The 25,477-nt window shown below is 47.4% G+C and overlaps 1 pseudogene; it reads right to left on the bottom strand.

The window, feature by feature from the left end:
• Positions 1–1,772: 1,772 nt before the first annotated feature.
• LOC124020580 overlaps positions 1,773–25,477 on the bottom strand; it is a 36,876-nt pseudogene continuing 13,171 nt past the window's right edge.

The following is a 25,477-nucleotide window of genomic DNA, read 5'->3' on the forward strand; positions in this document are numbered from 1 at the left end:
GATAACAGTTATCGTTACCAGTCTGCAACTAGATAGATAACAGTTATCTTTACCAGTCTGCAACTAGATAGATAACAGTTATCGTTACCAGTCTGCATTAGATAGATAACAGTTATCGTTACCAGTCTGCAACTAGATAGATAACAGTTATCGTTACCAGTCTGCAACTAGAGAGATAACAGTTATCGTTACCAGTCTGCAACTAGATAGATAACAGTTATCTTTACCAGTCTGCAACTAGATAGATAACAGTTATCGTTACCAGTCTGCAACTAGAGAGATAACAGTTATCGTTACCAGTCTGCATTAGATAGATAACAGTTATCGTTACCAGTCTGCATTAGATAGATAACAGTTATCGTTACCAGTCTGCATTAGATAGATAACAGTTATCGTTACCAGTCTGCATTAGATAGATAACAGTTATCGTTACCAGTCTGCATTAGATAGATAACAGTTATCGTTACCAGTCTGCATTAGATAGATAACAGTTATCGTTACCAGTCTGCATTAGATAGATAACAGTTATCGTTACCAGTCTGCATTAGATAGATAACAGTTATCGTTACCAGTCTGCATTAGATAGATAACAGTTATCGTTACCAGTCTGCATTAGATAGATAACAGTTATCGTTACCAGTCTGCAACTAGATAGATAACAGTTATCGTTACCAGTCTGCAACTAGATAGATAACAGTTGTCTGTCTGTCTGTCTGTCTGTCTGTCTGTCTGTCTGTCTGTCTGTCTGTCTGTCTGTCTGTCTGTCTGTCTGTCTGTCTGTCTGTCTGTCTGTCTGTACTGTCTGGGTGTACTGTCTGGGTGTACTGTCTGTCTGTCTGGGTGTACTGTCTGTCTGTCTGGGTGTACTGTCTGTCTGTCTGGGTGTACTGTCTGTCTGTCTGGGTGTACTGTCTGTCTGTCTGGGTGTACTGTCTGTCTGTCTGTGTCTGGGTGTACTGTCTGTCTGTCTGGGTGTACTGTCTGTCTGTCTGGGTGTACTGGGTGTACTGTCTGTCTGTCTGGGTGTACTGGGTGTACTGTCTGTCTGTCTGGGTGTACTGTCTGTCTGTCTGGGTGTACTGTCTGTCTGTCTGTCTGTCTGTCTGTCTGTCTGTCTGTCTGTCTGTCTGGGTGTACTGTCTGTCTGTCTGTGTGTACTGTCTGTCTGTCTGTCTGGGTGTACTGTCTGTCTGTCTGTCTGGGTGTACTGTCTGTCTGTCTGTCTGGGTGTACTGGGTGTACTGTCTGTCTGGGTGTACTGGGTGTACTGTCTGTCTGTCTGTCTGTCTGTCTGTCTGTCTGTCTGTCTGTCTGTCTGTCTGTCTGTCTGTCTGTCTGTCTGTCTGTCTGTCTGTCTGGGTGTACTGTCTGTCTGTCTGGGTGTACTGTCTGTCTGTCTGGGTGTACTGTCTGTCTGTCTGGGTGTACTGGGTGTACTGTCTGTCTGGGTGTACTGTCTGTCTGTCTGGGTGTACTGGGTGTACTGTCTGTCTGTCTGTCTGTCTGTCTGTCTGTCTGTCTGTCTGTCTGTCTGTCTGTCTGTCTGTCTGTCTGTCTGTCTGTCTGTCTGTCTGTCTGTCTGTCTGTCTGTCTGTCTGTCTGTCTGTCTGTCTGTGTCTGTCTGTGTCTGTCTGTGTGTGTGTACTGTGTGTGTGTACTGTGTGTATGTACTGTGTGTATGTGACTATCAGCAGGACCCAGACAGTGGTCAGGTATATACTAAAACATTATCTCCACTACATTAATGAAATAAATCACACATCAACACAATCTCATGAATAATCTGTTCAAACTGTAATATTGATTCATATCTTCTAACAGTCTCTGTACAGTACAAGGTGTTTAAAGAATACAAACAGTCACACTCCTTATTTGGGTTCAGTGTTAAATGGCACCCTATTCCCTATATAGTGGGAATAGTTCCCATAGGTCCTTGTCAAAAGTAGTGCACTACATAGTGGGAATAGAGAGAAAAGTAGTGCACTACATGCCAGAGAGCCAGCCCAGCTTGAATAGCGACGGTGGCGCCACGGGCTCCTCCTCCTGATTGGCTAGCTGTCTGAACAGGTTGCCAGGGCGGAAGGTGTCGTCATGGGCGGGTTTACAGGTGGGTGAGGCCTATAGGAGGGGAGAGAGAAATGGAGGAGAGGATTTCAAACAACAGATATGGGGTGAATGACTTAACAGTCAGAACTTGTTGATGTTCATTAGGCACTATACAGAAGATAATGGTTTGAAACTGAAATAGAGAGAGACTACCTGGACTGGGAGAAATAGAGAGAGACTACCTGGACTGAGAGACTACCTGAACTGGGAGAAATAGAGACTACCTGAACTGGGAGAAATAGAGAGAGACTACCTGGACTGAGAGACTACCTGAACTGGGAGACTACCTGAACTGGGAGAAATAGAGAGAGACTACCTGAACTGGGAGAAATAGAGAGAGACTACCTGAACTGGGAGAAATAGAGAGAGACTACCTGAACTGGGAGAAATAGAGACTACCTGAACTGGGAGAAATAGAGAGAGACTACCTGGACTGAGAGAAATAGAGAGAGACTACCTGGACTGGGAGAAATAGAGAGAGACTACCTGGACTGAGAGACTACCTGGACTGGGAGAAATAGAGAGAGACTACCTGGACTGAGAGAAATAGAGAGAGACTACCTGGACTGGGAGAAATAGAGAGAGACTACCTGGACTGGGAGAAATAGAGAGAGACTACCTGGACTGGGAGAAATAGAGAGAGACTACCTGGACTGGGAGAAATAGAGAGAGACTACCTGGACTGAGAGACTACCTGGACTGGGAGAAATAGAGAGAGACTACCTGGACTGAGAGACTACCTGGACTGGGAGAAATAGAGAGAGACTACCTGGACTGGGAGAAATAGAGAGAGACTACCTGGACTGAGAGACTACCTGGACTGGGAGAAATAGAGAGACTACCTGGACTGGGAGAAATAGAGAGAGACTACCTGAACTGGGAGAAATAGAGAGAGACTACCTGGACTGGGAGAAATAGAGAGAGACTACCTGGACTGAGAGACTACCTGGACTGGGAGAAATAGAGAGAGACTACCTGGACTGAGAGACTACCTGGACTGGGAGAAATAGAGAGAGACTACCTGGACTGGGAGAAATAGAGAGAGACTACCTGGACTGAGAGACTACCTGGACTGGGAGAAATAGAGAGAGACTACCTGAACTGGGAGAAATAGAGAGAGACTACCTGGACTGAGAGACTACCTGGACTGGGAGAAATAGAGAGAGACTACCTGGACTGGGAGAAATAGAGAGAGACTACCTGGACTGAGAGAAATAGAGAGAGACTACCTGAACTGGGAGAAATAGAGAGAGACTACCTGGACTGAGAGAAATAGAGAGAGACTACCTGGACTGAGAGAAATAGAGAGAGACTACCTGAACTGGGAGAAATAGAGAGAGACTACCTGGACTGAGAGACTACCTGGACTGGGAGAAATAGAGAGAGACTACCTGGACTGGGAGAAATAGAGAGAGACTACCTGAACTGGGAGAAATAGAGAGAGACTACCTGGACTGAGAGACTACCTGGACTGGGAGAAATAGAGAGAGACTACCTGAACTGGGAGAAATAGAGAGAGACCACCTGAACTGGGAGAAATAGAGAGAGACTACCTGAACTGGGAGAAATAGAGAGAGACTACCTGAACTGGGAGAAATAGAGAGACTACCTGAACTGGGAGAAATAGAGAGAGACTACCTGGACTGAGAGAAATAGAGAGAGACTACCTGAACTGGGAGAAATAGAGAGAGACTACCTGGACTGGGAGAAATAGAGAGAGACTACCTGGACTGGGAGAAATAGAGAGAGACTACCTGGACTGGGAGAAATAGAGAGAGACTACCTGGACTGGGAGAAATAGAGAGAGACTACCTGAACTGGGAGAAATAGAGAGACTACCTGAACTGGGAGAAATAGAGAGAGACTACCTGAACTGGGAGAAATAGAGAGAGACTACCTGAACTGGGAGAAATAGAGAGAGACTACCTGAACTGAGAGACTACCTGAACTGAGAGAAATAGAGAGAGACTACCTGGACTGGGAGAAATAGAGAGAGACTACCTGGACTGAGAGACTACCTGAACTGGGAGAAATAGAGAGAGACTACCTGGACTGAGAGACTACCTGGACTGGGAGAAATAGAGAGAGACTACTGACTACCTGAACTGGGAGAAATAGAGAGAGACTACCTGGACTGGGAGAAATAGAGAGAGACTACCTGGACTGGGAGAAATAGAGAGAGACTACCTGAACTGGGAGAAATAGAGAGAGACTACCTGGACTGGGAGAAATAGAGAGAGACTACCTGGACTGAGAGACTACCTGAACTGAGAGAAATAGAGAGAGACTACCTGGACTGGGAGAAATAGAGAGAGACTACCTGAACTGGGAGAAATAGAGAGAGACTACCTGAACTGGGAGAAATAGAGAGAGACTACCTGGACTGGGAGAAATAGAGAGAGACTACCTGAACTGGGAGAAATAGAGAGAGACTACCTGGACTGGGAGAAATAGAGAGAGACTACCTGGACTGGGAGAAATAGAGAGAGACTACCTGAACTGGGAGAAATAGAGAGACTACCTGAACTGGGAGAAATAGAGAGAGACTACCTGAACTGGGAGAAATAGAGAGAGACTACCTGGACTGGGAGAAATAGAGAGAGACTACCTGGACTGGGAGAAATAGAGAGAGACTACCTGAACTGGGAGAAATAGAGACTACCTGGACTGAGAGACTACCTGAACTGAGAGAAATAGAGAGACTACCTGAACTGGGAGAAATAGAGAGAGACTACCTGGACTGGGAGAAATAGAGAGACTACCTGAACTGGGAGAAATAGAGAGAGACTACCTGAACTGGGAGAAATAGAGAGAGACTACCTGAACTGGGAGAAATAGAGAGAGACTACCTGAACTGGGAGAAATAGAGAGAGACTACCTGGACTGAGAGAAATAGAGAGAGACTACCTGAACTGGGAGAAATAGAGAGAGACTACCTGAACTGGGAGAAATAGAGAGAGACTACCTGAACTGGGAGAAATAGAGAGAGACTACCTGAACTGGGAGAAATAGAGAGAGACTACCTGGACTGGGAGAAATAGAGAGAGACTACCTGAACTGAGAGACTACCTGGACTGAGAGACTACCTGAACTGAGAGAAATAGAGAGAGACTACCTGAACTGGGAGAAATAGAGAGACTACCTGAACTGGGAGAAATAGAGAGAGACTACCTGGACTGGGAGAAATAGAGAGAGACTACCTGGACTGAGAGAAATAGAGACTACCTGAACTGAGAGAAATAGAGAGAGACTACCTGAACTGAGAGAAATAGAGAGAGACTACCTGGACTGAGAGAAATAGAGAGAGACTACCTGAACTGAGAGAAATAGAGAGAGACTACCTGGACTGAGAGAAATAGAGACTACCTGAACTGGGAGAAATAGAGACTACCTGAACTGAGAGAAATAGAGAGAGACTACCTGAACTGAGAGAAATAGAGAGAGACTACCTGGACTGAGAGAAATAGAGACTACCTGAACTGGGAGAAATAGAGACTACCTGAACTGGGAGAAATAGAGAGAGACTACCTGAACTGGGAGAAATAGAGAGAGACTACCTGAACTGGGAGAAATAGAGAGAGACTACCTGAACTGGGAGAAATAGAGACTACCTGGACTGAGAGACTACCTGAACTGAGAGAAATAGAGAGAGACTACCTGGACTGGGAGAAATAGAGAGAGACTACCTGAACTGAGAGAAATAGAGAGAGACTACCTGAACTGAGAGAAATAGAGAGAGACTACCTGGACTGAGAGAAATAGAGAGAGACTACCTGGACTGGGAGAAATAGAGAGAGACTACCTGGACTGAGAGACTACCTGAACTGAGAGAAATAGAGAGAGACTACCTGGACTGGGAGAAATAGAGAGAGACTACCTGGACTGGGAGAAATAGAGAGAGACTACCTGAACTGGGAGAAATAGAGACTACCTGAACTGAGAGAAATAGAGAGAGACTACCTGAACTGAGAGAAATAGAGAGAGACTACCTGGACTGAGAGACTACCTGAACTGAGAGAAATAGAGAGAGACTACCTGGACTGGGAGAAATAGAGAGAGACTACCTGGACTGGGAGAAATAGAGAGAGACTACCTGAACTGGGAGAAATAGAGAGAGACTACCTGAACTGGGAGAAATAGAGAGAGACTACCTGAACTGAGAGACTACCTGGACTGGGAGAAATAGAGAGACTACCTGAACTGAGAGAAATAGAGAGACTACCTGAACTGGGAGAAATAGAGAGAGACTACCTGGACTGAGAGAAATAGAGACTACCTGAACTGAGAGAAATAGAGAGAGACTACCTGGACTGGGAGAAATAGAGAGAGACTACCTGAACTGGGAGAAATAGAGAGAGACTACCTGGACTGGGAGAAATAGAGAGAGACTACCTGGACTGGGAGAAATAGAGAGAGACTACCTGAACTGGGAGAAATAGAGAGAGACTACCTGAACTGGGAGAAATAGAGAGAGACTACCTGAACTGGGAGAAATAGAGAGAGACTACCTGAACTGAGAGACTACCTGGACTGGGAGAAATAGAGAGAGACTACCTGGACTGGAGAAATAGAGAGAGACCACCTGAACTGAGAGAAATAGAGAGAGACTACCTGAACTGGGAGAAATAGAGAGACTACCTGAACTGGGAGAAATAGAGAGAGACTACCTGGACTGGGAGAAATAGAGAGACTACCTGAACTGGGAGAAATAGAGAGAGACTACCTGGACTGGGAGAAATAGAGAGAGACTACCTGGACTGAGAGAAATAGAGAGACTACCTGGACTGGGAGAAATAGAGAGAGACTACCTGAACTGGGAGAAATAGAGAGAGACTACCTGGACTGGGAGAAATAGAGAGAGACTACCTGGACTGGGAGAAATAGAGAGAGACTACCTGAACTGGGAGAAATAGAGAGAGACTACCTGGACTGGGAGAAATAGAGAGAGACTACCTGAACTGGGAGAAATAGAGAGAGACTACCTGGACTGGAGAAATAGAGAGAGACTACCTGAACTGAGAGACTACCTGAACTGAGAGAAATAGAGAGAGACTACCTGAACTGGGAGAAATAGAGAGAGACTACCTGAACTGAGAGACTACCTGAACTGAGAGAAATAGAGAGAGACTACCTGGACTGGGAGAAATAGAGAGAGACTACCTGAACTGGGAGAAATAGAGAGAGACTACCTGAACTGGGAGAAATAGAGAGAGACTACCTGAACTGGGAGAAATAGAGAGAGACTACCTGGACTGAGAGAAATAGAGAGAGACTACCTGAACTGGGAGAAATAGAGAGAGACTACCTGAACTGGGAGAAATAGAGAGAGACTACCTGAACTGGGAGAAATAGAGAGAGACTACCTGAACTGGGAGAAATAGAGAGAGACTACCTGGACTGGGAGAAATAGAGAGAGACTACCTGAACTGAGAGACTACCTGGACTGAGAGACTACCTGAACTGAGAGAAATAGAGAGAGACTACCTGAACTGGGAGAAATAGAGAGACTACCTGAACTGGGAGAAATAGAGAGAGACTACCTGGACTGGGAGAAATAGAGAGAGACTACCTGGACTGAGAGAAATAGAGACTACCTGAACTGGGAGAAATAGAGACTACCTGAACTGAGAGAAATAGAGAGAGACTACCTGAACTGAGAGAAATAGAGAGAGACTACCTGGACTGAGAGAAATAGAGACTACCTGAACTGGGAGAAATAGAGACTACCTGAACTGGGAGAAATAGAGAGAGACTACCTGAACTGGGAGAAATAGAGAGAGACTACCTGAACTGGGAGAAATAGAGAGAGACTACCTGAACTGGGAGAAATAGAGACTACCTGGACTGAGAGACTACCTGAACTGAGAGAAATAGAGAGAGACTACCTGGACTGGGAGAAATAGAGAGAGACTACCTGAACTGAGAGAAATAGAGAGAGACTACCTGGACTGGGAGAAATAGAGAGAGACTACCTGAACTGGGAGAAATAGAGAGAGACTACCTGAACTGAGAGAAATAGAGAGAGACTACCTGGACTGGGAGAAATAGAGAGAGACTACCTGGACTGAGAGAAATAGAGAGACTACCTGGACTGAGAGACTACCTGAACTGAGAGAAATAGAGAGAGACTACCTGGACTGGGAGAAATAGAGAGAGACTACCTGGACTGGGAGAAATAGAGAGAGACTACCTGGACTGGGAGAAATAGAGAGAGACTACCTGGACTGAGAGACTACCTGAACTGAGAGAAATAGAGAGAGACTACCTGGACTGGGAGAAATAGAGAGAGACTACCTGGACTGGGAGAAATAGAGAGAGACTACCTGAACTGGGAGAAATAGAGAGACTACCTGAACTGAGAGAAATAGAGAGAGACTACCTGGACTGGGAGAAATAGAGAGAGACTACCTGGACTGAGAGACTACCTGAACTGAGAGAAATAGAGAGAGACTACCTGGACTGGGAGAAATAGAGAGAGACTACCTGGACTGGGAGAAATAGAGAGAGACTACCTGGACTGGGAGAAATAGAGAGAGACTACCTGGACTGAGAGACTACCTGAACTGAGAGAAATAGAGAGAGACTACCTGGACTGGGAGAAATAGAGAGAGACTACCTGGACTGGGAGAAATAGAGAGAGACTACCTGAACTGGGAGAAATAGAGAGAGACTACCTGAACTGGGAGAAATAGAGAGAGACTACCTGAACTGAGAGACTACCTGGACTGGGAGAAATAGAGAGACTACCTGAACTGAGAGAAATAGAGAGACTACCTGAACTGGGAGAAATAGAGAGAGACTACCTGGACTGGGAGAAATAGAGAGAGACTACCTGGACTGGGAGAAATAGAGACTACCTGAACTGAGAGAAATAGAGAGAGACTACCTGGACTGGGAGAAATAGAGACTACCTGAACTGAGAGAAATAGAGAGAGACTACCTGGACTGGGAGAAATAGAGAGAGACTACCTGGACTGGGAGAAATAGAGAGAGACTACCTGGACTGGGAGAAATAGAGAGAGACTACCTGAACTGGGAGAAATAGAGAGAGACTACCTGAACTGGGAGAAATAGAGAGAGACTACCTGAACTGGGAGAAATAGAGAGAGACTACCTGAACTGGGAGAAATAGAGAGAGACTACCTGAACTGAGAGACTACCTGGACTGGGAGAAATAGAGAGAGACTACCTGGACTGGAGAAATAGAGAGAGACCACCTGAACTGAGAGAAATAGAGAGAGACTACCTGAACTGGGAGAAATAGAGAGACTACCTGAACTGGGAGAAATAGAGAGAGACTACCTGGACTGGGAGAAATAGAGAGAGACTACCTGGACTGGGAGAAATAGAGAGAGACTACCTGGACTGGGAGAAATAGAGAGAGACTACCTGAACTGGGAGAAATAGAGAGAGACTACCTGAACTGGGAGAAATAGAGAGAGACTACCTGAACTGGGAGAAATAGAGAGAGACTACCTGAACTGGGAGAAATAGAGAGAGACTACCTGAACTGAGAGACTACCTGGACTGGGAGAAATAGAGAGAGACTACCTGGACTGGAGAAATAGAGAGAGACCACCTGAACTGAGAGAAATAGAGAGAGACTACCTGAACTGGGAGAAATAGAGAGACTACCTGAACTGGGAGAAATAGAGAGAGACTACCTGGACTGGGAGAAATAGAGAGAGACTACCTGAACTGAGAGAAATAGAGAGAGACTACCTGGACTGGGAGAAATAGAGAGAGACTACCTGAACTGGGAGAAATAGAGAGAGACTACCTGGACTGGAGGAGAGAGACTACCTGAACTGAGAGACTACCTGAACTGAGAGAAATAGAGAGAGACTACCTGAACTGGGAGAAATAGAGAGAGACTACCTGAACTGAGAGACTACCTGAACTGAGAGAAATAGAGAGAGACTACCTGGACTGGGAGAAATAGAGAGAGACTACCTGGACTGAGAGACTACCTGAACTGAGAGAAATAGAGAGAGACTACCTGGACTGGGAGAAATAGAGAGAGACTACCTGGACTGAGAGACTACCTGAACTGAGAGAAATAGAGAGAGACTACCTGGACTGGGAGACTACCTGGACTGGGAGAAATAGAGAGAGACTACCTGAACTGGGAGAAATAGAGAGACTACCTGGACTGAGAGACTACCTGAACTGAGAGAAATAGAGAGACTACCTGGACTGGGAGAAATAGAGAGAGACTACCTGAACTGAGAGAAATAGAGAGAGACTACCTGGACTGGGAGAAATAGAGAGAGACTACCTGGACTGAGAGACTACCTGAACTGAGAGAAATAGAGAGAGACTACCTGGACTGGGAGAAATAGAGAGAGACTACCTGAACTGGGAGAAATAGAGAGAGACTACCTGAACTGGGAGAAATAGAGAGAGACTACCTGGACTGAGAGACTACCTGAACTGAGAGAAATAGAGAGAGACTACCTGGACTGGGAGAAATAGAGAGAGACTACCTGGACTGAGAGACTACCTGAACTGAGAGAAATAGAGAGACTACCTGGACTGGGAGAAATAGAGAGAGACTACCTGAACTGAGAGAAATAGAGAGAGACTACCTGGACTGAGAGACTACCTGAACTGAGAGAAATAGAGAGAGACTACCTGGACTGGGAGAAATAGAGAGAGACTACCTGGACTGAGAGACTACCTGAACTGAGAGAAATAGAGAGAGACTACCTGGACTGGGAGAAATAGAGAGAGACTACCTGGACTGGGAGAAATAGAGAGAGACTACCTGAACTGGGAGAAATAGAGAGAGACTACCTGGACTGAGAGAAATAGAGAGAGACTACCTGAACTGGGAGAAATAGAGAGAGACTACCTGAACTGGGAGAAATAGAGAGAGACTACCTGGACTGGGAGAAATAGAGAGAGACTACCTGGACTGGGAGAAATAGAGAGAGACCACCTGGACTGAGAGAAATAGAGAGAGACCACCTGAACTGGGAGAAATAGAGAGAGACTACCTGAACTGGGAGAAATAGAGAGACTACCTGAACTGGGAGAAATAGAGAGAGACTACCTGGACTGGGAGAAATAGAGACTACCTGAACTGGGAGAAATAGAGAGAGACTACCTGAACTGGGAGAAATAGAGAGAGACTACCTGGACTGAGAGACTACCTGAACTGGGAGAAATAGAGAGAGACTACCTGGACTGAGAGACTACCTGAACTGAGAGAAATAGAGAGACTACCTGGACTGGGAGAAATAGAGAGAGACTACCTGAACTGGGAGAAATAGAGAGAGACTACCTGGACTGGGAGAAATAGAGAGAGACTACCTGGACTGGGAGAAATAGAGAGAGACTACCTGGACTGGGAGAAATAGAGAGAGACTACCTGGACTGAGAGAAATAGAGAGAGACTACCTGAACTGGGAGAAATAGAGAGAGACTACCTGAACTGGGAGAAATAGAGAGAGACTACCTGGACTGGGAGAAATAGAGAGAGACTACCTGGACTGGGAGAAATAGAGAGAGACCACCTGAACTGGGAGAAATAGAGAGAGACTACCTGGACTGGGAGAAATAGAGAGAGACCACCTGGACTGAGAGAAATAGAGAGAGACCACCTGAACTGGGAGAAATAGAGAGAGACTACCTGAACTGGGAGAAATAGAGAGACTACCTGGACTGAGAGACTACCTGAACTGAGAGAAATAGAGAGACTACCTGGACTGAGAGAAATAGAGAGAGACCACCTGAACTGGGAGAAATAGAGACTACCTGAACTGGGAGAAATAGAGAGAGACCACCTGAACTGGGAGAAATAGAGAGAGACCACCTGAACTGGGAGAAATAGAGAGACTACCTGAACTGGGAGAAATAGAGAGAGACTACCTGGACTGGGAGAAATAGAGACTACCTGAACTGGGAGAAATAGAGAGAGACTACCTGAACTGGGAGAAATAGAGAGAGACCACCTGAACTGGGAGAAATAGAGAGAGACTACCTGGACTGAGAGAAATAGAGAGAGACTACCTGAACTGGGAGAAATAGAGAGAGACTACCTGGACTGAGAGAAATAGAGAGAGACTACCTGAACTGGGAGAAATAGAGAGAGACCACCTGAACTGGGAGAAATAGAGAGAGACCACCTGAACTGGGAGAAATAGAGAGACTACCTGAACTGGGAGAAATAGAGAGAGACTACCTGGACTGGGAGAAATAGAGACTACCTGAACTGGGAGAAATAGAGAGAGACCACCTGAACTGGGAGAAATAGAGAGAGACCACCTGAACTGGGAGAAATAGAGAGACTACCTGAACTGGGAGAAATAGAGAGAGACTACCTGGACTGGGAGAAATAGAGACTACCTGAACTGGGAGAAATAGAGAGAGACTACCTGAACTGGGAGAAATAGAGAGAGACTACCTGAACTGGGAGAAATAGAGAGAGACCACCTGAACTGAGAGAAATAGAGAGAGACTACCTGGACTGAGAGAAATAGAGAGAGACTACCTGAACTGGGAGAAATAGAGAGAGACTACCTGGACTGAGAGAATAGAGAGAGACTACCTGAACTGAGAGACTACCTGAACTGAGAGAAATAGAGAGAGACTACCTGGACTGAGAGAAATAGAGAGAGACTACCTGGACTGGGAGAAATAGAGAGAGACCACCTGAACTGGGAGAAATAGAGAGAGACCACCTGAACTGGGAGAAATAGAGAGAGACCACCTGAACTGGGAGAAATAGAGAGAGACTACCTGAACTGGGAGAAATAGAGAGAGACCACCTGAACTGGGAGAAATAGAGAGACTACCTGAACTGGGAGAAATAGAGAGAGACTACCTGGACTGGGAGAAATAGAGAGAGACTACCTGGACTGAGAGACTACCTGAACTGAGAGAAATAGAGAGAGACTACCTGGACTGGGAGAAATAGAGAGAGACTACCTGGACTGAGAGACTACCTGAACTGAGAGAAATAGAGAATGACTACCTGGACTGAGAGAAATAGAGAATGACTACCTGAACTAATGTTTTCCATAGTGTGCGTGACATGAACTCGACCCTGGCCTCATGTCCTTGTCTCCTCCCTAATAAGCAAGGAAGCGGGTCGGCTTCCTTTGTTTTGTTCGTTCAGATCAGTGCAGATGAAGGCGAGGAGACAATGAGAGGAAGCCACGTCAGAGTATTGAGAGGCACCCCCATGGAAAATTGATGTGAAAACACTCGCTGTTTGTCTGGTCACAGATACTGTTTGGAACACTCGCTGTTTGGAACACTCGCTGTTTGGAACACTCGCTGTTTGGAACACTCGCTGTTTGTCTGGTCACAGATACGGTTTGGAACACTCGCTGTTTGTCTGGTCACAGATACTGTTTGGAACACTCGCTGTTTGGAACACTCACTGTTTGGAACACTCGCTGTTTGTCTGGTCACAGATACTGTTTGGAACACTCGCTGTTTGGAACACTCACTGTTTGGAACACTCGCTGTTTGGAACACTCGCTGTTTGTCTGGTCACAGATACGGTTTGGAACACTCGCTGTTTGTCTGGTCACAGATACGGTTTGGAACACTCGCTGTTTGTCTGGTCACAGATACGGTTTGGAACACTCGCTGTTTGTCTGGTCACAGATACGGTTTGGAACACTCGCTGTTTGTCTGGTCACAGATACGGTTTGGAACACTCGCTGTTTGTCTGGTCACAGATACGGTTTGGAACACTCGCTGTTTGTCTGGTCACAGATACGGTTTGGAACACTCGCTGTTTGTCTGGTCACAGATACGGTTTGGAACACTCGCTGTTTGTCTGGTCACAGATACGGTTTGGAACACTCGCTGTTTGTCTGGTCACAGATACGGTTTGGAACACTCGCTGTTTGTCTGGTCACTACAAAAATCAGTTGAGGAGAATTGAAAAATCCTCTTAGATAAAAAATAGGAACATTGCCGATTCATGAATCGAATATCAAATTGACTGCAGATCCCGGCAGACAGCGTGAAACCAGGTTAGCCGTCAGCAAAACCCACAGGGCTCAAAAACAGTGTTCTTTACAGGGAATAGGATGGCATTGAGGACACTGATCACATGTTCTCGTTAGTTAGCGATCTGAGGCAACATCAAATCAAACCGAAGCCACGTTAAAAACCAAACGCAGGAAAAATAGAAGTTGGCTTAGCAAACTGCAAACCTCCCCACTGCAAACCTCCCCACTGCAAACCTCCCCACTGCAAAAACACTTCATGGCACATAGAATATAACACATTAAAGATAGATAACTAAAGACACTACACACACTAAAGATACCACCCACACACACACACTAAAGATACCACACACACACTAAAGATACCACCCACACACACACACTAAGATACCACCCACACACACACACACTAAAGATACCACCCACACACACACACACTAAAGATACCACCCACACACACACACTAAAGATACCACCCACACACACACACTAAAGATACCACCCACACACACACTAAAGATACCACCCACACACACACACTAAAGATACCACCCACACACACTAAAGATACCACCCACACACACTAAAGATACCACCCACACACTAAAGATACCACCCACACACTAAAGATACCTCCCACACACACAATGACCTGTTGCTGCTGTCCTGGGTCTGTTGCCCTCAAAACAGCTGGAAAAGCAGACATAAAACATCATGATACACATTGTAGGAAATCAACAGACATGGCCAAGGTTAAAAACAGACTAAAACTTGAGGTGAGGTTGACATTCATACAGGCAGGCTTATATGAAAACCTCAGTTATATGTTCAACCTCAGACCCCGTCCTCCCCTCCCCCCCCGCCAGTCCGTCCGTCCTACCCCTCCCCAAACAGCCCCCCCGCCAGTCCGTCCGTCCTCCCCCAACACCCCCACCGGTCCGTCCGTCCTCCCCAACCCCCCCCACCGGTCCGTCCGTCCTCCCCCAACACCCCCCCCCACCGGTCCGTCCGTCCTCCCCCAACACCCCCCCACCGGTCCGTCCGTCCTCCCCCAACACCCCCCCACCGGTCCGTCCGTCCTCCCCCAACACCCCCACCGGTCCGTCCGCCCTCCCCCAACACCCCCCCACTGGTCCGTCCGTCCTCCCCCAACACCCCCACTGGTCCGTCCGTCCTCCCCCAACACCCCCCACTGGTCCGTCCGTCCTCCCCCAACACCCCCACCGGTCCGTCCGTCCTCCCCCAACACCCCCCCGCTCGTCTGTCCATGTGACTCACCAGTGGGCGTGTGATGTCAGTTCCCTGTGTGGAGGACTTGGTTTTACGGGAGTTGGTCATGCTCAGAGGTAACAGCCCAAACCTGGAGAACAGAGACAGGGTACTGGGTTAAAATAGTTCTGGACATGTAGCCTATAGACAGGGTACTGGGCTGTAATACGAAAGGACCTGTAGCCTACTCATAAGGCATCTCAAGGTAAAAGTGCTGGTCTAGGATCAGGTCCCCCCTGTCCATGTAATCTAATAGGACCAGTATTCACTTTTTATTAATGAATATGTGTCCTGGTGTGTGTAGTCATCTGATCTGGGTGCTGGTGTGTGTAGTCACCTGATCTGGGTGCTGGTGTGTGTAGTCACCTGATCTGGGTGCTGGTGTGTGTAGTCACCTGATCTGGGTGCTGGTGTGTGTAGTCACCTGATCTGGGTGCTGGTGTGTGTAGTCACCTGATCTGGGTGCTGGTGTGTGTAGTCACCTGATCTGGGTGCTGGTGTGTGTAGTCACCTGATCTGGGTGCTGGTGTGTGTAGTCACCTGATCTGGGTGCTGGTGTGTGTGTAGTCACCTGATCTGGGTGCTGGTGTGTGTGTAGTCACCTGATCTGGGTGCTGGTGTGTGTAGTCACCTGATCTGGGTGCTGGTGTGTGTAGTCACCTGATCTGGGTGCTGGTGTGTGTAGTCACCTGATCTGGGTGCTGGTGTGTGTAGTCACCTGATCTGGGTGCTGGTGTGTATAGTCACCTGATCTGGGTGCTGGTGTGTGTAGTCACCTGATCTGGGTGCTGGCCAGCGGCAGGATGTTGTAGGGTTCCTGAGAGGCTGCGCTGTTACCACGGGAAACAAACTGCTTCTCTGTCCCCGTCAACAACCCCAACAACACCTGGAACCACACAACATTAACACGGTGTTTGGAATGGGGACATTTAAAGAGAATTAAGTCATTAACACGGTGTTTGGAATGGGGACATTTAAAGAGAATTAAGTCATTAACACGGTGTTTGGAATGGGGACATTTAAAGAGAATTAAGTCATTAACACTTTTTTTTTTTTTTTTGGGGCTTTAGCATATTGCTACATTTCGCCTGTGTGTAAATCACATGACTTCCGGTGTTGTGGTTGTAGAGGATGTGAGTTGATGGTCACTAGACTCCATGATTTCCAGTGTTGTGGTTGTAGAGGATGTGAGTTGATGGTCACTAGACTCCATGATTTCCAGTGTTGTGGTTGTAGAGGATGTGAGTTGATGGTCACTAGACTCCATGATTTCCAGTGTTGTGGTTGTAGAGGATGTGAGTTGATGGTCACTAGACTCCATGATTTCAAGTGTTGTGGTTTTACAGGATGTGAGTTGATGGTCACTAGACTCCATGATTTCAAGTGTTGTGGTTTTACAGGATGTGAGGAGGGTTGTACAGGATGTGAGGAGGGTTGTACAGGATGTAACACTGTGATCTGTAACACTGATCTGTAACGGCTGTGATCTGTAACGGCTGTGATCTGTAACGGCTGTGATCTGTAACGGCTGTGATCTGTAACGGCTGTGATCTGTAGCGGCTGTGATCTGTAACACTGTGATCTGTAACACTGTGATCTGTAACGGCTGTGATCTGTAGCGGCTGTGATCTGTAACACTGTGATCTGTAACACTGTGATCTGTAACGGCTGTGATCTGTAGCGGCTGTGATCTGTAGCGGCTGTGATCTGTAACGGCTGTGATCTGTAGCGGCTGTGATCTGTAGCGGCTGTGATCTGTAGCGGCTGTGATCTGTAGCGGCTGTGATCCGTAACACTGTGATCCGTAACACTGATCTGTAACACTGATCCGTAACACTGTGATCCGTAACACTGTGATCCGTAACACTGTGATCCGTAACACTGTGATCCGTAACACTGTGACCCGTAACACTGTGACCCGTAACACTGTGATCTGTAACACTGTGATCTGTAACACTGTGATCTGTAACACTGTGATCTGTAACACTGTGATCTGTAACACTGTGATCTGTAACACTGTGATCTGTAACACTGTGATCTGTAACACTGTGATCTGTAACACTGTGATCTGTAACACTGTGATCTGTAACACTGTGATCTGTAACACTGTGATCTGTAACACTGTGATCTGTAACACTGTGATCTGTAACACTGTGATCTGTAACACTGTGATCTGTAACACTGTGATCTGTAACACTGTGATCTGTAACACTGTGATCTGTAGCCTCTGTGATCTGTAGCCGCTGTGAAATCCTACGAGCCTCTCAGCCGGTGTTTACAGAACATTTGGTGCTGTGTCATTATGATATAACAGCCTTCTCAGAGAAGAGGCCGAAGTTGGACATTTTCTCCGTTACTATCAACCATTTCTCTCTTCATTTTTTGTTTTGTTTTGTTGACCTGGAAATTCCCTTTTAAATGTTATGACAACATTATCGCAAAGTTAGCACAACAACCTTAACGCAACCAAAACACCACAATCGTACAATATAAACACACCACATAAATGATCACAACGTCAATACAACATCTGAGTCCCCAACAGCACCTCTGAGAGAAATACAAATTGTGACCAAAGTTACTGAACAATCAATACACAGTGGATAACCCAGGGTAACACAGGGTAACCCAGGATAAATCAGGGTAACCCAGGATAACCCAGGATAAATCAGGGTAACCCAGAATAACCCAGGATAACACAGGATAAATCAGGGTAACCCAGGGTAACCCAGAATAACACAGGATAAATCAGGGTAACACAGGGTAACCCAGGATAAATCAGGGTAACCCAGGATAACCCAGGATAAATCAGGGTAACCCAGGATAACCCAGGATAAATCAGGGTAACCCAGGATAACCCAGGATAAATCAGGGTAACACAGGGTAACCCAGGATAAATCAGGGTAACCCAGGATAACCCAGGATAAATCAGGGTAACACAGGGTAACCCAGGATAAATCAGGGTAACACAGGATAACCCAGGATAAATCAGGGTAACACAGGATAACCCAGGATAAATCAGGATAACCCAGGATAACCCAGGATAACCCAGGGTAACCCAGGGTAACCCAGGATAACCCAGGATAACACAGGATAAATCAGGGTAACCCAGGATAAATCAGGGTAACCCAGGATAAATCAGGGTAACCCAGGATAAATCAGGGTAACCCAGAATAAATCAGGGTAACCCAGGATAAATCAGGGTAACCCAGGATAAATCAGGGTAACCCAGGATAACCCGACTCTACACTGACTATCATGATTTATTTTAGTCTCCAGTCACGTTAGTAGTGTCAGGGGGCGGGGCTATTCGTACCGAACTCCTCTGTGATAGGCGGTTGAGGTTGCTGTTGAATGGCGCCATGAACACATCCAGGTCAAAGGGATCAATGGAGCTCTCCAGCGAATCACACACCTGCTGAACCCTGTAACACACAGAGACCAGGATGTTACTGAACCCTGTAACACACAGAGACCAGGATGTTACTGAACCCTGTAACACACAGAGACCAGGATGTTACTGAACCCTGTAACACACAGAGACCAGGATGTTACTGAACCCTGTAACACACAGAGACCAGGATGTTACTGAACCCTGTAACACACAGAGACCAGGATGTTACTGAACCCTGTAACACACACAGAGACCAGGATGTTACTGAACCCTGTAACACACAGAGACCAGGATGTTACTGAACCCTGTAACACACAGAGACCAGGATGTTACTGAACCCTGTAACACACAGAGACCAGGATGTTACTGAACCCTGTAACACACAGAGACCAGGATGTTACTGAACCCTGTAACACACAGAGAGACCAGGATGTTACTGAACCCTGTAACACACAGAGACCAGGATGTTACTGAACCCTGTAACACACAGAGACCAGGATGTTACTGAACCCTGTAACACACAGAGACCAGGATGTTACTGAACCCTGTAACACACAGAGACCAGGATGTTACTGAACCCTGTAACACACAGAGACCAGGATGTTACTGAACCCTGTAACACACAGAGACCAGGATGTTACTGAACCCTGTAACACACAGAGACCAGGATGTTACTGAACCCTGTAACACACAGAGACCAGGATGTTACTGAACCCTGTAACACACAGAGACCAGGATGTTACTGAACCCTGTAACACACAGAGACCAGGATGTTACTGAACCCTGTAACACACAGAGACCAGGATGTTACTGAACCCTGTAACACACAGAGACCAGGATGTTACTGAACCCTGTAACACACAGAGACCAGGATGTTACTGAACCCTGTAACACACAGAGACCAGGATGTTACTGAACCCTGTAACATAGAGACCAGGATGTTACTGAACCCTGTAACACACAGAGACCAGGATGTTACTGAACCCTGTAACACACAGAGACCAGGATGTTACTGAACCCTGTAACACACAGAGACCAGGATGTTACTGAACCCTGTAACACACAGAGACCAGGATGTTACTGAACCCTGTAACACACAGAGACCAGGATGTTACTGAACCCTGTAACACACAGAGACCAGGATGTTACTGAACCCTGTAACATACAGAGACCAGGATGTTACTGAACCCTGTAACACAGAGACCAGGATGTTACTGAACCCTGTAACATAGAGACCAGGATGTTACTGAACCCTGTAACATAGAGAGAGACCAGGATGTTACTGAACCCTGTAACACACAGAGACCAGGATGTTACTGAACCCTGTAACACACAGAGAGACCAGGATGTTACTGAACCCTGTAACACACAGAGACCAGGATGTTACTGAACCCTGTAACACACAGAGAGACCAGGATGTTACTGAACCCTGTAACACACAGAGACCAGGATGTTACTGAACCCTGTAACATAGAGACCAGGATGTTACTGAACCCTATGTTACTGAACCCTGTAACATACAGAGAGACCAGGATGTTACTGAACCCTGTAACACACAGAGACCAGGATGTTACTGAACCCTGTAACACACAGAGACCAGGATGTTACTGAACCCTGTAACACACAGAGACCAGGATGTTACTGAACCCTGTAACACACAGAGACCAGGATGTTACTGAACCCTGTAACACACAGAGACCAGGATGTTACTGAACCCTGTAACACACAGAGACCAGGATGTTACTGAACCCTGTAACACACAGAGACCAGGATGTTACTGAACCCTGTAACACACAGAGACCAGGATGTTACTGAACCCTGTAACACACAGAGACCAGGATGTTACTGAACCCTGTAACACACAGAGACCAGGATGTTACTGAACCCTGTAACACACAGAGACCAGGATGTTACTGAACCCTGTAACACACAGAGACCAGGATGTTACTGAACCCTGTAACACACAGAGACCAGGATGTTACTGAACCCTGTAACACACAGAGACCAGGATGTTACTGAACCCTGTAACACACAGAGACCAGGATGTTACTGAACCCTGTAACACACAGAGACCAGGATGTTACTGAACCCTGTAACACACAGAGACCAGGATGTTACTGAACCCTGTAACACACAGAGACCAGGATGTTACTGAACCCTGTAACACACAGAGACCAGGATGTTACTGAACCCTGTAACACACAGAGACCAGGATGTTACTGAACCCTGTAACACACAGAGACCAGGATGTTACTGAACCCTGTAACACACAGAGAGACCAGGATGTTACTGAACCCTGTAACACACAGAGACCAGGATGTTACTGAACCCTGTAACACACAGAGAGACCAGGATGTTACTGAACCCTGTAACACACAGAGACCAGGATGTTACTGAACCCTGTAACACAGAGAGACCAGGATGTTACTGAACCCTGTAACACACAGAGAGACCAGGATGTTACTGAACCCTGTAACACACAGAGAGACCAGGATGTTACTGAACCCTGTAACACACAGAGAGACCAGGATGTTACTGAACCCTGTAACACACAGAGACCAGGATGTTACTGAACCCTGTAACACACAGAGACCAGGATGTTACTGAACCCTGTAACACACAGAGACCAGGATGTTACTGAACCCTGTAACACACAGAGACCAGGATGTTACTGAACCCTGTAACACACAGAGAGACCAGGATGTTACTGAACCCTGTAACACACAGAGACCAGGATGTTACTGAACCCTGTAACACACAGAGAGACCAGGATGTTACTGAACCCTGTAACACACAGAGACCAGGATGTTACTGAACCCTGTAACACACAGAGACCAGGATGTTACTGAACCCTGTAACACACAGAGACCAGGATGTTACTGAACCCTGTAACACACAGAGACCAGGATGTTACTGAACCCTGTAACACACAGAGACCAGGATGTTACTGAACCCTGTAACACACAGAGACCAGGATGTTACTGAACCCTGTAACACACAGAGACCAGGATGTTACTGAACCCTGTAAACACAGAGACCAGGATGTTACTGAACCCTGTAACACACAGAGACCAGGATGTTACTGAACCCTGTAACACACAGAGACCAGGATGTTACTGAACCCTGTAACATACAGAGACCAGGATGTTACTGAACCCTGTAACATAGAGAGACCAGGATGTTACTGAACCCTGTAACACACAGAGACCAGGATGTTACTGAACCCTGTAACACACAGAGAGACCAGGATGTTACTGAACCCTGTAACACACAGAGACCAGGATGTTACTGAACCCTGTAACACACAGAGACTAGGATGTTACTGAACCCTGTAACACACAGAGAGACCAGGATGTTACTGAACCCTGTAACACACAGAGACCAGGATGTTACTGAACCCTGTAACACACAGAGACCAGGATGTTACTGAACCCTGTAACATACAGAGACCAGGATGTTACTGAACCCTGTAACACACAGAGACCAGGATGTTACTGAACCCTGTAACACACAGAGAGACCAGGATGTTACTGAACCCTGTAACATAGAGAGACCAGGATGTTACTGAACCCTGTAACACACAGAGACCAGGATGTTACTGAACCCTGTAACACACAGAGACCAGGATGTTACTGAACCCTGTAACATAGAGAGACCAGGTGTGTGTGTGTGTGTGTGTGTGTGTGTGTACCTGGGGTCTTGTTGAGAGCGGAAGCCCCTGCCATCCTCTAGTTTGGTACCCAGGGTAGCAGTGAGATATCTCAGGTCAAATAACAGCTGTAGAGACCTGTTCTGAGTCATAGGGAACAGACAGTCCTGGAGAGAGAGAGGGGGGAGAGAGGGGGGGAAGGGGAGAGAGAGGGGGATGTTCATCTCTTTAGGATGACAACTCATTTCATTGTCCAGGCTCTATGATTACAGTGTCAGCCCTGTGTGTTCCCTTGTCCTGCCCTGTGTGTTCCCTTGTCCTGCGCTGTGTGTGTGTGTGTTACCTTGTCCTGCGCTGTGTGTTCCCTTGTCCTGCGCTGTGTGTGTGTGTGTTACCTTGTCCTGCGCTGTGTGTTCCCTTGTCCTGCGCTGTGTGTGTGTGTGTTCCCTTGTCCTGCGCTGTGTGTTCCCTTGTCCTGCGCTGTGTGTGTGTGTGTGTGTGTTCCCTTGTCCTGTGCTGTGTGTGTGTTCCCTTGTCCTGCGCTGTGTGTGTGTGTTACCTTGTCCTGCGCTGTGTGTGTGTGTGTTACCTTGTCCTGCGCTGTGTGTGTGTGTGTTACCTTGTCCTGCGCTGTGTGTGTGTGTGTTACCTTGTCCTGCGCTGTGTGTGTGTGTGTTACCTTGTCCTGCGCTGTGTGTGTGTGTGTTACCTTGTCCTGCGCTGTGTGTGTGTGTGTTACCTTGTCCTGTGTATGTGTGTGTTACCTTGTCCTGCGCTGTGTATGTGTGTGTTACCTTGTCCTGCACTGTGTATGTGTGTGTTACCTTGTCCTGCGCTGTGTGTGTCTGTGTGTTACCTTGTCCTGCGCTGTGTGTGTGTGTGTGTTACCTTGTCCTGCGCTGTGTGTGTGTGTGTTACCTTGTCCTGTGTATGTGTGTGTTACCTTGTCCTGTGTATGTGTGTGTTACCTTGTCCTGCGCTGTGTATGTGTGTGTTACCTTGTCCTGCGCTGTGTGTGTCTGTGTGTTACCTTGTCCTGCGCTGTGTGTGTGTGTGTGTTACCTTGTCCTGCGCTGTGTGTGTGTGTGTTACCTTGTCCTGCGCTGTGTGTGTGTGTGTTACCTTGTCCTGCGCTGTGTGTGTGTGTGTTACCTTGTCCTGCGCTGTGTGTGTGTGTGTTACCTTGTCCTGCGCTGTGTGTGTGTGTGTTACCTTGTCCTGCGCTGTGTGTGTGTGTGTTACCTTGTCCTGTGTATGTGTGTGTTACCTTGTCCTGCGCTGTGTATGTGTGTGTTACCTTGTCCTGCACTGTGTATGTGTGTGTTACCTTGTCCTGCGTTGTGTGTGTCTGTGTGTTACCTTGTCCTGCGCTGTGTGTGTGTGTGTTACCTTGTCCTGCGCTGTGTGTGTGTGTGTTACCTTGTCCTGTGTATGTGTGTGTTACCTTGTCCTGCGCTGTGTATGTGTGTGTTACCTTGTCCTGCGCTGTGTATGTGTGTGTTACCTTGTCCTGCGCTGTGTGTGTCTGTGTGTTACCTTGTCCTGCGCTGTGTATGTGTGTGTTACCTTGTCCTGCGCTGTGTGTGTGTGTGTTACCTTGTCCTGCGCTGTGTGTGTGTGTGTTACCTTGTCCTGCGCTGTGTGTGTGTGTGTTACCTTGTCCTGCGCTGTGTGTGTGTGTTACCTTGTCCTGCGCTGTGTGTGTGTGTGTTACCTTGTCCTGCGCTGTGTGTGTGTGTTACCTTGTCCTGCGCTGTGTGTGTGTGTGTTACCTTGTCCTGCGCTGTGTGTGTGTGTGTTACCTTGTCCTGCGCTGTGTGTGTGTGTGTTACCTTGTCCTGCGCTGTGTGTGTGTGTGTTACCTTGTCCTGCGCTGTGTGTGTGTGTGTTACCTTGTCCTGCGCTGTGTGTGTGTGTTACCTTGTCCTGCGCTGTGTGTGTGTGTGTTACCTTGTCCTGCGCTGTGTGTGTGTTACCTTGTCCTGCGCTGTGTGTGTGTTGTTACCTTGTCCTGCGCTGTGTGTGTGTGTGTTACCTTGTCCTGCGCTGTGTGTGTGTGTGTTACCTTGTCCTGCGCTGTGTGTGTGTGTGTTACCTTGTCCTGCGCTGTGTGTGTGTGTGTTACCTTGTCCTGCTGTGTGTGTGTTACCTTGTCCTGTGTGTGTGTGTGTTACCTTGTCCTGCGCTGTGTGTGTGTGTGTTACCTTGTCCTGCGCTGTGTGTGTGTGTGTTACCTTGTCCTGCGCTGTGTGTGTGTGTGTTACCTTGTCCTGCGCTGTGTGTGTGTGTGTGTTACCTTGTCCTGCGCTGTGTGTGTGTGTGTGTTACCTTGTCCTGCGCTGTGTGTGTGTGTGTGTTACCTTGTCCTGCGCTGTGTGTGTGTGTTACCTTGTCCTGCGCTGTGTGTGTGTGTGTTACCTTGTCCTGCGCTGTGTGTGTGTGTGTTACCTTGTCCTGCGCTGTGTGTGTGTGTTCCCTTGTCTTGCGCTGTGTGTGTGTGTTCCCTTGTCCTGCGCTGTGTGTGTGTGTTACCTTGTCCTGCGCTGTGTGTGTGTTACCTTGTCCTGCGCTGTGTGTATGAGGTTCTGGTACTGGTGCAGCACCAGGTCCATACAGCCTTGTAGTAATTCCTGTAGGGTGGGGCGGGGCACAGCATGACCCCTACACCATTCACCTCCAGACACAGGTGGAACAGCAGAGACTGGACAAACCACGACGGCTATGGAGGGGGGGGGGGAGGGAGGGGAGAGGTGGTGGGGGGAGACAGAGACACAGAGAGAGATAATATTGCAGCATCTCAGTGTTAATTTTCTATTTGAAAATCCTTTCTCCTCTCTGTGAGACACTACTGGTCAGGTCCTGCTGAGCTGAGCGATGATGTCATAACATCACTCTTACCTGGACGGGAAGTCTGATCCTGGAGGTGACGCTGCTCCCTGACTCCGCCTCTTCCTGGATCTCTAGCTCCTCCCAGTTGGTGGCGTTTGCTAGGATAGCCCCGGCAGACTCTGCGTGCAGCGAGGTCGCAAACCGACCCACCAGCGCCTGGGGGGGGGGGGGAGAAAGAGAGAGACCAGGGGGTAAGGT

The sequence above is a fragment of the Oncorhynchus gorbuscha genome, unplaced genomic scaffold (assembly GCF_021184085.1).
Source record: "Oncorhynchus gorbuscha isolate QuinsamMale2020 ecotype Even-year unplaced genomic scaffold, OgorEven_v1.0 Un_scaffold_859, whole genome shotgun sequence".
In the NCBI taxonomy this organism is placed as follows: domain Eukaryota; kingdom Metazoa; phylum Chordata; class Actinopteri; order Salmoniformes; family Salmonidae; genus Oncorhynchus; species Oncorhynchus gorbuscha.